Consider the following 13,978-nt stretch of genomic DNA (forward strand, 5'->3'; position numbering starts at 1 on the left):
AACTTCTTGACATCAGTAGGGGTGACACCTTCACCATTTTTGGGAATGTCGTTCTTGACGACATACCAGAGGTCGACATCAATGGCTTCAAGATGCATGCGCATCTTATTCTTCCAGTAGGGATATTCAGTTCCATCGAACACGGGACATGCAGTGGAGACTTTGATTATCCCTATAGTCGACATAGCTAAACTCTAGGTGGTTAAACCGAATCACACAGAATAAGGGAGTACCTTGCTCTGATACCAATTGAAAATGCTAGTTATCGACTAGAGGGGGGGTGAATAGGCGATTTTTATCAAAGTCTTCAAAACATGGAAGTTTCGAAGACAAACAATAGAAATGACCTAATTGATATGCAGTGGAAGATAAACTACAACAAGCAAGCCATAGTCAAGTATGCAATAATGTGAGAGTACAAAGACTGATAGCAGCTTGGTAGTAAGGATCAGGATGGAAGATGGTATGAAGCCAATCAACGATAGCAGTCAAGCAATGAAGTCAAACAGTTATGACAAATAGGCAATGACTTCACGAAGACAAACTTAAGGTAAGGGGAGTTAGAGGATAGAACCAATCACTTGTTGAAGACACATGATTTGTTGGACCAGTTCCAGTTGCTGTGACAACTGTACATCTGGTTAGGGAGGCTGAGATTCAACTCAGAAGACCGCGTCTTCACCTTATTCCCCTTGAGATAAGGACACACAGTCCTTGCCCAATCACTCTGGTAAGTCTTCAAGGTAGACTTCCGAGCCTTCACAGACTTCGTTCACCGGCGATCCACAATGACTCTTGGATGCTCAGAACGCGACGCCTAACCGGTTGGAGGATACACAGTCCTCAAGTGTAATAAGTCTTCAGGCCACTCAGACAGAAAGACTTTAGTGATGCCTAACACTCTTTGGCTCTGGGTGTTTGGGCTTTGTCCTCGCAAGGATTTCTCTCTCTCAAAGGCTTCGAGGTGGGTTGCTCTCAAACGACAAAAGCCGTAAACTAACTCTGAGCAGCCACCAATTTATGGTGTAGGGGGTGGGCTATTTATAGCCACCAGGCAACCCGACCTGATATGTCCGAAATGACCATAGGTCACTAAGGAACTGACAGGTGTTCCAACGGTCAGATTTCAAACACACACGACAACTTTACTTGGGCTACAAGCCAAGCTGACTCATCCAGCTCTGGATAAGATTTGCTCTCATTGTCTTCGCTCGAAGACATAGGATTTGGGTTGAGCATCACTTCAGTCATTCTGACTATGTTCACTTGGACCCCACTTAACAGTACGGTGGTTCCTATGACTCAACAAAGAAGAAAAGGAAACAACGAAACAACACAGTCTTCGCGCTCCATAGTCTTCACTCATTGTCTTCTCATGTCATAGTCTTCAATGTGAATATCTTCACATACCACCATTGTCGTCAATGTCTTCATACATTTTTAGGGGTCATCTCCGATAGGTAAACCGAATCAATGAGGGACACTACCTGCGTTATCCTGCAATTCTCACAAACGCATTAGTCCCTCAACCAGCTTTGTCGTCAATACTCCAAAACCAACTAGGGGTGGCACTAGATGCACTTATAGGATAGTTGTAGCATCTTTCGATAAGTAAGAGTGTCGAACCCAACGAGGAGCTAAAGGTAGAAAAAATATTCTCTCAAGTCCTATCTGCCACTGATACGACTCTACGCACGCTTAGTGTTCGCTCTACCTAGAACAAGTATGAAACTAGAAGTACTTTGTAGGTGTTGTTGGATAGGTTTGCAAGATAATAAAGAACACAAAAATAAAAAGTAGGGGCTGTTTAGATAAAGATGCAATAAAGTAAATATAGCGAGTGTGGAAAAGTGGTGGTAGGAGTTGTGAAATTGTCCCTAAGCAATTGACTACGTTACTAGACCGGTAATCACTATTGCAATTCTATTTGAGGGAGAGGCATAAGCTAACATACTTTCTCTTCTTGGATCATACACACTTATGATTGGAACTCTAGCAAGCATCCACAACTACTAAAGATTCATTAAGGTAAAACCCAACCATAGCATTAAAGCATCAAGTCCCCTTTATCCCATACACAAACAACCTACTTACTCGGGTCTGTGCTTCTGTCACTCACGCCACCCACCATAAGAAAATCATAAACATATTGCAAACCCTACAGCGGGAATCCCTCACGCTTGCGCGACATGGAGGGCACAATAGGACAGCACCAATAACAAAACATGCAACTCAAACCAATCATAGCAATTCTTCAATCACCGATAGGACAACAAAAATCTACTCAGACATCATAGGATGGCAACACATCATTGGATAATAATTTCAAGCATACAGCACCATGTTCAAGTAGAGGGTACAACGGGATGCGGGAGAGTGGACCGCTGAATATAGATGGGGGAAGGTGATGGAGATGTTTGTGAAGACGGCGGAGGTGTTGGTGAAGATCGCGGTGATGATGATGGCCCCTGGCGGCGTTCCGGCGCCACCAGAAGCAAGGGGGAGAGAGCCCCCTTCTTCTTCTTCTTCCTTGACCTTCTTCCTAGATGGGAGAAGGGTTTCCCCTCTGGTCCTTGGCTCCCATGGCTTGAGAGGGGTGAGAGCCCCTCTGAGATTGGATCTATCTCTCTGTCTCTCTCTGTTTCTGTGTTCTGGGATTTTGCCCTGGCACCGTGTACTTTATATATGGAGATCCATAACTCCGATTGGATTAAAACCTTCGCCCAGATTGTTTTCTAGAAATTAGCTTTCTTGCAGTCAAAGAAGGGCATCAACCGCTGAAAGGATCGATATGGTTGACTAGAGGGGGGTGAATAGGCTACTAACAATTTTTAGACTTTTCTTTAACAATTTAAACCTTGCAATGAAATAGGTTGTCTAGATGTGCAACTACGTGGACAACCTATATGATGTAAAGACAATAAGCACACAAGCAAGCAATAGATATAACTCAAGTAAGCTTGCAAAAGTAAAGGGACAAGATAACCAAGAGTGGAGCCGGTGGAGACGAGGATGTGTTACCGAAGTTCCTTCCTTTTAAGGGGAAGTACGTCTCCGTTAGAGCGGTGTGGAGGCACAATGCTCCCCAAGAAGCCACTAGGGCCACCGTAATCTCCTCACGCCCTCACACAATGTGAGATGCCGTGAATCCACTATTGGAGCCCTTGAAGGCGGCAACCGGACCTTTACAAACAAGATTGGGGCTATCTCCACAACACTTGGAGGCTCCTAACAACACCACGAAGCTTCACCACAATGGAGTATGGCTTCGAGGTGACCTCAACCATCTAGGGTGCTCAACACCCAAGAGTAACAAGATCCGCTAGGGATAAGTGGGGGGAATCAAATTTCTCTTGGTGGAAGTGTAGATCTGGGCCTTCTCAACCAATCCCGAGCAAATCAACAAGTTTGATTGGCTAGGGAGAGAGATCGGGCGAAAATGGAGCTTGGAGCAACAATGGAGCTTTGGGGGAAAGAGGTTGGTCAACTTTGGGGAAGAAGACCCCTTTATATAGTGGGGGGAACAATCCAACCATTATCCCACTGAGCAGCCCCGCACAGAGCGGTACTACCGCTAGGGAAGGGCGGTACTGCCGCTCCGGGCGGTACTACCGCTCAACCCAGTGGTACTGCCACGCTGACAGGGGCCTGACCCTAGGGCGGTACTACCGTGGGGGTAGGTGCGGTACTACCGCTTGGAGCGGTACTATCGCCACAACTACCGCCCTTAGTACCGCAAAACCCGACACGAAAAACATCGTTCTCGAATCGAGGCGGCAGTAGCCCGGAAGCACTGCGGTACTACGGCCGAAGGTCCCAAGCGATACTACCGTTCGGAGAGCGGTACTACCGCTTGGAGTGGTCCTACCGCTCTGAGAGCGGTACTACCGCTGGGGAGCTTCGGCGGTACTACCGCTATGGGTCGCAGTACTACCGTTGGGGCAGAGCAAAGCATACTAAGGGGAAAACGGCAGCTCCAATGAAGCGGAAAGAAAACGATGGGTGTGATATGGATGTGTACGTGTTGATTCCACCCAAGTCTTACCAAAGCGGATCCCCTCTTGATAGTACAGTGACTCCTACGAGACTAGAACACCAACAACGAAACGAAGGAGCTACACCGTCTTGAATAAAACACCGAGGGGAGAAAATCGTCTCGTGCCAAAGGATGAATCTCTGAAAGAACTTAATGCATGCGATTAGTCCGCACAAGCATTGTCATCAATCACCAAAACATCTTGGGGATAAATATGCCCTTACAATCTCCCCCTTTTTGGTGGAATGATGACAATATGGAATTTGCACAATATGATAGATAAAGGATAAGCGCAAAAACACAACCGTCGTAAAATGTAGAAGGGCTCCCCCTGGATGTGTGCTACCTAGATAAGTGCTTTGGACTGCACGGCACAGATGCCAGGATCAATGCACCCCCTACATTTTAGAGACCAACTACCTAAGCAAGATATATGAGAGCAACATAGATAACAGGATAAGCATGCAACTCATAAGCTAGATAGACAAGATAATGATACTGGAAAGGTAAGGTAGCATATGTCTCACACCATATGACTCGAGCTTAGGTCTCACTGACAGAAACCAGAAATTAGGTCTCACAGACACAAACCAAATAAAGCAACAGGCGAGGAAAACACAAACACAGAAGACGGAAGACACAAAGCACAAATCCCTAAACTCTCTCCCCCTTTGGCATCGAGACACCAAAAAGGAGAGGGAGTGCTGCTACGGCTCCAGGTGATGGCAAACGAGGGACACACATCAGATCTCAGAGGGATCATCTGCGCCACCATCGTCAGCCGGGAAGTGCTCAACATCAGAATCAGTCCAAGGGCAGTGCTGCTGAATCCACTCCTCCTCGGTAAGCTGATCCTCAAAACCACTAATCACAATAGCACCCATCTGACGCATGAGCTCCTTGTGGCAACCTCGGGCCTTCTTCTCAGCCACATGAGTCATGTACTGACCGTGAGACTCCATGCAGAATAGCTTCTTCACCTTGATCTTGAGCTTCTTGGCCCAAGAGGGCTCTGCCTCAGAAGGCACGTAGTCATCATCTTCAGCCTCAGCCTCAGCCCCAATCTCCTCCTCAGTCTCCATGGCAGCAGTAGATGAAGGAACTCCAGTCCTAGGGGCCTGAGTGCCCCAGTTATCCTTCTTCCTCAGACGCTTGACATCGTGAGAGACCAACTCTCCAGTCTCCAGTAGCACCTTGGAATAGACACGATCCCAGGCCTTCTCAATGAGCAGCATAATGAACGGACCATAAATCGGGCACTTGTGCTCGGAGATAGCAGAAAGCAGCTCGGACCACATAACATGAGAGATATCCAAGGACTCTCCGGTGTTCTGTCCCTTCTCACGCTGGCAGAAGAGAAGCATGTCCACGAGATAGGAGTGAACCTGGTCCAGATTCCCGATACGAGGGAAAAGAGTCTCTCTGAAGATACGGTGAAGGATATCCAGATAGGCAGGCAGCTCATAGGTTTCCTTCTTCGTCTCAGGGTTGATCCTCAAAGTGCAGTAGGGCCATAGAGCTTGCTTGTGAGTGGCATTGGCGCGACGGTGGGGGCGAAAGCCGACAGACGACTCAAGACCTAGATCTTCCACCCCAATCAACTCCATGAAAGCTTTCCACGTGACTGAAAGCAACTTGCCATTGGTCATCCAAGTCAGTGTCCTGTCCTCATCAGTCCCAAGGTGAACCGTGGCATAGAATTGGGCCACAATATCAGCATCATAGTCCTTGTTGAATTGCATGATCCCGAGAATGTTCAGTTGAGTGCACATCTGAAGAGCTTCACCAAAGTATTCAGGATCGTTCTCCATATGCTCGGTGTTGATGGAGTGCATGTTGACATAGAGATTCTTCTTGGCTTTGAGAACATCAAAGAAGATGGCAAACTGGAACCTGTTCCAGAACAGACGGTTGACCAAAGTGGGATCTTGGTCGACCTCATACGGGTTGCGGCGGCACCTTGCCCAGAACTCCTTGGGCGGCATTTCTGGCACGGTTTTGCCTGGCTTTGGCTTGACCCCAGGCTTCTTCTGCAGTTGAGGAGGAGGTGGAGCACTAGAAGATCCTCCGGCGGGCTCAGTGGTGCGGTAGTGCTTGGACGAGGCATGACTGGGGTTGACACGATGAGCCTGATGCTCAGGAACCTCATCACCTGGAACCACACACACAAACACGCAAACAACCAGAGAGAACGAGCGTAAGCCACAAAACATGAGCAAAAAGATCACTGAGAGGTAGGAGCATGACAGAAACTAGTAGAGGGGCGGTAGTACCGTGACCCTTCAGCGGTAGTACCGCTCTAAGCTGTAGTACCGCTCTGGAGAGAGCGGTAGTACCGCTCCAAGCGGTAGTACCACTCTGGAGAGAACGCGGTAGTACCGCTCGAGGCGGGGAAACAGCAGTTTCCTACTTCCGTGGTCAGATCCGGTACTACCGTCCTACCAAATTCCAAAATACTCCAACCAAACACTAATCAAATCTGTCTAGAAGCAATCTCCATCCTACTCACGCCTAGATCTGGCCAAAAATCTAGAGATGCAACTGCTATTGCCCCTAAGAAGCTAGATTGGAAATCTAGACACAAGGAAAAAGAGAACGGGGGCAATACCGGCATCCATGGCAAGAGGAAACGGTGGGGATCGACTCCACCGAAGGAAATGGAGAGCAGCGCCCCGGAGAGGGAGATCCGCCGGAGCCCTCCGGCGGCGCCGATTGCTGAGGAGAGAGGAACAGAGCGAGGGGGCGAGCGAATGGGTATGGGGGAGAAGAAAACTCCCCCTGCCCCCGATATAACCTCCGGCCCGCGCCTCACGGCGGTAGTACCGCGCTGGAGGGCGGTAGTACCGCTAGGAGCGGTAGTACCGCTCGCCACCAGCGGTAGTACCGCTTCAGCAACCACACTGCTCCTAAACCTACGGCTAATGCTCCAAAAAAACGAAAGCAAGGGCAAGAGAAAGAGAAGACCAACCAGGCAGCACACACACACAAACAACAGACCAGAAACCACTCAAACAAAAACAAACACACGAAACAGAGCGAGCTCTGGCCTCTCTCAGGACAGGACGGTGGCCGGAGCCACCTATGTTTGAGTCAATTGGTATGGCACCGCGAAGAATTATCCTTGGGCCCATGACCAACACTCGTCTTTGAAGCACAAGTACCATCAAAAATGGCTAATGTGAAAGGGTTGATCGATTTATGCATAATGGGGGGAGGGAGAGTTCATTGAGATAACAACACTCTCCCTATGTCCATGCCTACATCTAAGCTAGACACCAAGTTGAGTGGGGTGGGGTGTGCAAGGGTTCAAGTCACATTGCTCGAATCAATGATATTTAGCTCATGCCTTAACTCGCGAAATCTTGCTTCATCCAAGGGCTTCGTGAAAATATCTGCAATGTTATCATGAGTGTTGACATACTTGAGCTCGATCTCTCCTCGCTTAATGTGATCCCGGATGAAATGATACCGAATCTCAATATGCTTCGTCTTGAAGTGTTGCACCGGGTTGAGAGAAATCTTGATGGCACTTTCATTGTCACACCAAAGAGGCACTTTGTCACAAATGACACCGTATTCCTTTAAAGTTTGCCTCATCCATAAGAGTTGTGCACAACAACTACCGGCCGCCACATATTCAGCTTCGGTGGACGAGAGAGATACACAACTTTGCTTTTTGGAAGACCAACTCACCAAAGAGCACCCAAGAAACTGGCACCCTCCGGAAGTGGACTTCCTATCCACTTTGTCTCCCACCCAATTGGAATCCGTAAATCCTTCAAGCTTGAAGTTTGCCCCTCTTGGGTACCATAAGCCAAAGTTTGGGGTATGAGCCAAATATCGAAAGATTCGCTTGACCGCCACATAGTGACTTTCCTTCGGTGCAGCTTGAAACCATGCACACATCCCCACACTCAACATGATATCCGGTCTAGATGCACAAAGGTAAAGCAAGGAGCCAATCATGGAGCGATATACCTTTTGATCCACCGCTTTACCATTGGGATCAATGTCAAGTTGGCACTTGGTGGGCATTGGAGTAGAGGCCGGCTTGACATCACTTATCTTGAATCTCTTGAGCATGTCTTGAGTGTATTTGGCTTGGTTGATGAAGGTACCTTATCTTCTTTGTTTGATATCAAAACCAAGGAAGAACTTCAACTCTCTCATTGAAGACATCTTGAACTTAGAGGTCATGAGAGCGGCAAATTCTTCATTGAAAGCTTTGTTAGGGGAACCAAAGATAATGTCATCAACATATAGTTGGCATACAAACAACTCCCCTTTGACCTTCTTAGTAAAAAGAGTGGGATCGATTAGCCCAACTTCAAATCCACAATCTTGTAACAACTCGGTAAGGTGGTCATACCACGCACGTGGGGCTTGTTTAAGGCCATAGAGTGCCTTATCGAGTTGATATACATGATCCGGAAAGAAGGGATCCTCGAACCCGGGGGGTTGCTTGACATAGACCAACTCATTAATAGGACCGTTAAGAAAAGCACTTTTCACATCCATTTGTTGCAACTTAAAAGTTGGGATGGGAAGCATAAGCAATCAACAAACGAATGGATTCAAGGCGAGCAACGGGAGCAAAGGTTTCACCGTAGTCGATACCCTCGACTTGGGAGTAGCCTTGAGCTACCAATCTTGCCTTGTTGCGAATTATGTTCCCATGAGCATCTTGCTTGTTCTTGAAGATCCACTTGGTTCCAATGATGTTATGGTTCCCGGAAGGCCTTGGCACCAACCTCCACACCTTGTTGTACTCGAAGTTGTTGAGTTCTTCATGCATGGCATTGAGCCAATCCGAGTCTTTGAGCGCCTCATAGACCTTATGGGGTTCAACACAAGAGACAAACGTGTGATGTTCACAATAGTTTGCTAATTGTCTACGAGTTCTTACCCCCTTTCTTAGGCTTCCAACCACATTCTCCATGAGATGACCTTTGGTGGTGAGTTTGGAAGCAATCTTCACGGCACGACGCTCCAATTCCTCCTCGGATGTCAAAGGAGGAGGGTTCACTTGATCATCTTGAGCGTCGTCATGAGCTTGTTCTTGATCTTGAGCTTGCTCATGATCTTGAACTTGGTCGAGGGGGAGAACTTGACCTTGGGCATCATGTGAGGGTTCACCACCATCTTGAGATTGATCTTGCCCTTGGTCTTGTTCCCAAGGATGAGAGCCTTCACTTTGTTCTTCGGAAGCGTGTGGGTCTTGAGTAGGTGAAGGCTCCACAGAGGTGGAGCATTGTCCTTCTCCTTCGGCCACAAGGGGTTCCTCAATGGGTAGGATATGACCAATACCCATTCTTCTTATGGCTTGGGGAGGAATTTCATCACCTACATCACAAGTACCACTTTGCTCCACTTGGGAGCCGTTATTTTTGTCAAACTCTACGTTACACGTCTCCTCAACGAGTCCGTTGAACTTGTTGAGAACACGGTAAGCATGAGAGTTTGTAGCATAACTAACAAATATGCCCTCATGAGCTCTAGCCTCGAATTTAGACAAACGAACACCTTTCTTGAGAATGAAACACTTACACCCGAACACCCGGAAGTACTTGAGATTGGGCTTGTTCCCGGTGAGTATCTCATATGAAGTCTTGTTCAAGCCTTTGCGGAGATAGAGCCGATTGGATGCATGACCTGCTGTGTTGATGGCTTCGGCCCAGAAGTTGTATGGAGACTTGAACTCCGCCATCATGGTCCTTGCCGCATCCATCAATGTCCGGTTCTTCCTCTCCGCAACACCATTGTGTTGAGGGGTATATGGTGCAGAATATTGATGCTTGATCCCTTCATCACTAAGAAACTCATCCAAGGTGTAGTTCTTGAACTCGGTGCCGTTGTCACTTCTTATAGTCAGGATCTTTGCATTATGTTGACGTTGAGCTTCATTTGCAAAGTCGATGACGGTTTGTTGAGTCTCACTCTTCCTCTTGAAGAAGTATACCCAAGCGTATCTTGAATAATCATCCACAATCACCAAGCAATACTTTCTACCCCAAGACTATCAAAGGATGGAGGCCCGAAGAGGTCCATGTGCAGGAGCTCCAAGGGTCTCTTCGAGTAGATGATAGTCGTGGGAGGGTGAGCCGTCTCATGAAGCTTTCCTTCGATACAAGCACTGCAAACACGATCTTTGGCAAAACTAACATTCGTTAGTCCATGAACATGGTCCCCCTTGAGAAGACTTTGCAAAGATCTCATATTGACGTGGGCTAAACGGCGATGCCAAAGCCATCCCACATCAACTTTAGCCATTAGGCATGTCGTGGTCTTAGTGGGTTGCTCCGAAAAGTTAATCACATAGAGACCGTTCTCGACATGCCCAACAAAGGCTACTTTAAGAGTCTTGCTCCACAAGAGGGCCACGGTATCAATATCAAAGAACGTGGCAAAGCCCATGAGTGTGAGTTGACGAACGGAAAGTAAATTGAACGCAAGGGACTCAACAAGCATGACTTTCTTGATCGTTAGATCATGAGAAATGACAACCTTGCCAAGACCCAATACCTTAGAATGTGAGGCATCACCCCATTCAACATTGGTGGGCATAGATGGGATCTTGTGCACGTCCACCACCAAGTCCTTGCTCCCGGTCATATGATTTGTTGCTCCACTATCGAGCAACCATGATCCTCCACCGGAAGCAAACACCTACAAGATATCAATGCTTGGTTTTAGGTACCCATTGAGTAATGGTCCTTTGATGTTAGTAACAAGGGTCTTAGGAACCCAAATAGACCATTCAATGTACTCATAAGAAGAACCAACAAATTTAGCATAAACATGCCCATCGCTAGCACGACACAACACATAAGAAGGGTTAAAGTCTCCGGCTTTGTTGGGAGAGATGGCTTTGCGCTCTTTGGCATCACCACTCTTCGCATTGTCATTCTTCTTCTTAGGAGCACCCTCTCCCTCCTTCACAAAAGTTTGCTTGAGCGGGGGAGGTCGATTGGTCTTGTTATTCTTCTCCTTGTTCTTCTTCTTGTTCTTGGACTTGGGCGTAAACCCAACTCCCTCCTTGCCCACAACTTCCTTTTGATTGCTCAAAAGGTCATTTAGGTTCTTCTCGCCTTGTATGCATGACACAAGACCTTTCTCGAGTTCTTCCTTCAACTTGGCATTCTCCTCCACAAGATGCACATGCTCACAATATGGGTTAGTAGCATTTGCATTATCAATTAAGACCATGTGAGGAAATGTGGCCTTTTCCTTGGTAAGCTTAACTTGGAGTTGAGCATGAGACTCCTTGAGGTTTGCATGAGCACCTTTCAAGACCTTATGGGCCTTGTCAAGTACATCAAACTCCTCCTTGAGTCTAGCATGATGAACCCCAAGTTTAGCCTTCTCGAAAGTTAGAACACGAGACACAACAAGAGCATGATCAAGATCTTTCTTTAATTTGGCATGGTCATCGTTGTGTGACTCCTCAAGATCCAAACGATGCCCACGCTCCTTAGCAAGATCATCCGATAGATCCGATATCTCATCGGCGTAATCACGACTATGACCTTCCATCTCAGAGATGGTCTCTTTGTGAGCCTCTATCATGTCATTGGCTTCACCAAGTTGTTCCAAGAGAGCAACAAAGTGCTTCTTGGATTTGCCCTTGAGCTTACTCATGAAGGACTCAAATTCATTAATCTCCTCATTAGACCTCTTACCATTATCAAAGTCATCCGTTGAAGGAGGATTAGGAATAATGGTGGTTTTGATATTGGGGGTTACCTTGTTGGTGGCCTTAGCCATGAGGCACTTGGCGGTGATGTTCTCGTTAGGTGCATCGAAGAGAGACACCCGGGGAGTTGTGACAATGGCAACGGATGCCATGGCCTTCACCATCTTCATCGTCATCGTCATCCTCACGGTATTCTTCTTGAACCACCAACCCGCGAGTAGGAGTCTTCTTGGTGAAGTTGTTCTTGTTGGGGAAGGACTTGGCTTTGTCTTTTCGGATGAACTTGCCACCATTGTCTTCCCGCTTCTCGTAAGGATAATCCGCAACGAAATGGCTAACATTGCCACAGTTGAAACAAGTTCTAACTCGTTGCTTTCCCTTGAGGCCACTTGAGTTGTTCTTGTTGAAGTTGGGTCTTGTATTCTTCTTACTCCAAAATTGTCTTGAGGCAAGAGCCATGTGCTCATGATAATCATACTTCATGTCCTCGGGGTTGCTCTCCTCATCTTCCTCTTCTTCTTCTTCTTCCACACTAACCTTGGCCTTCAAGGCAAGATTGGGCTTCTTTGCCCTTTGAGAACGGAGCACCGCATTATCGGCGGTCTTGTCCAAGATGCTCATTGCAACAAACTCATCCAACACTTCACCTGAGGTCATGGAGTGGAAGTCCGGTCTTTGGCGAATGACGGAGGGCATGGCCTTGTTATAGGGCATCATGGCCTTGAGGAACTTGCGCTTGATCCAGTTGTCATCCGTGTCCTTGCTCCCATGATCTCGGAGTGCGACCGCGAGTTTGGTCACTCTTCGAAAGAGCTCACGAGGTTCTTCAGCCTCTTTCATTGCAAACTCATCGGTTTCATCTTGCACCACTTCATAGTTGGAGCGTTGAATGCTAGAACTTCCTCGATAGAGAGACTCAACACATTTCCATGCTTCTTTAGCCATGACATGAGGTCGAAGATGAGGGAGATCTTCGGGAAGGATTGCATCTTGGATGATGAAGAGAGCACTCTCATTGAATTGATTGTCCACTTCTTCTCGAGGGGCGAAGTTGCTTGGATCATGAGGAAAGAAACCTTCTTCAATAATTCTCCAAAGGTTAGTGTTCACATGTTTTAAGTGACGCTTGAAGCGATAAACCCAAGAGTCAAAATCTTCACTTTTCACATATTTAAGAGGAGGACCGGCATGATTCAAATGAGTAGAGGGGATCGGTCCTCTATACACTGGGGGTTCCACATTGGCAAAGATGCCGGTGCCATTTCTACCACTAGTAGACAGACTCTTTTCACTGTTAGCTTCCCCTTTGTCGGAGGTAGCATCCGTCACCTTGTTAGTGGGATCACCCACTTTCATCGGCGAGGTAGATAGTTTAAGTCCGTCTAGGAATTCAGAAAACATGTTTTAACCTCGGCCGTCATGGAGGTTTTCAATGTGTCTAAAGCCACATTGAATTCCTCAAGTGAGAACGAGGCTCCCCCTTCGGCCGTGGACGAGATGGGATTCACACCGGAGTGCTCCTCCGCACCGTCGTGGGTGTCAACCATACTCTTCGGACGGCAAAGTCCTTAATAAAGAGACGAGGCTCTGATACCAATTGAAAGGATCGATATGGTTGACTAGAGGGGGGGTGAATAGGCAACTAACAATTTTTAGACTTTTCTTTAACAATTTAAACCTTGCAATGAAATAGGTTGTCTAGATGTGCAACTACGTGGACAACCTATATGATGCAAAGACAATAAGCACACAAGCAAGCAATAGATACAACTCAAGTAAGCTTGCAAAAGTAAAGGGACAAGATAACCAAGAGTGGAGCCGGTGGAGACGAGGATGTGTTACCGAAGTTCCTTCCTTTTAAGGGGAAGTACGTCTCCGTTAGAGCGGTGTGGAGGCACAATGCTCCCCAAGAAGCCACTAGGGCCACCGTAATCTCCTCATGCCCTCACATAATGCGAGATGCCGTGAATCCACTATTGGAGCCCTTGAAGGCGGCAACCGGACCTTTACAAACAAGATTGGGGCTATCTCCACAACACTTGGAGGCTCCCAACAACACCATAAAGCTTCACCACAATGGAGTATGGCTTCGAGGTGACCTCAACCGTCTAGGGTGCTCAACACCCAAGAGTAACAAGATCCGCTAGGGATAAGTGGGGGGAATCAAATTTCTCTTGGTGGAAGTGTAGATCTGGGCTTTCTCAACCAATCCCGAACAAATCAACAAGTTTGATTGGCTAGGGAGAGAG

Source organism: Triticum aestivum, chromosome 1B, assembly GCF_018294505.1.
Source record: "Triticum aestivum cultivar Chinese Spring chromosome 1B, IWGSC CS RefSeq v2.1, whole genome shotgun sequence".
Lineage (NCBI taxonomy): Eukaryota > Viridiplantae > Streptophyta > Magnoliopsida > Poales > Poaceae > Triticum > Triticum aestivum.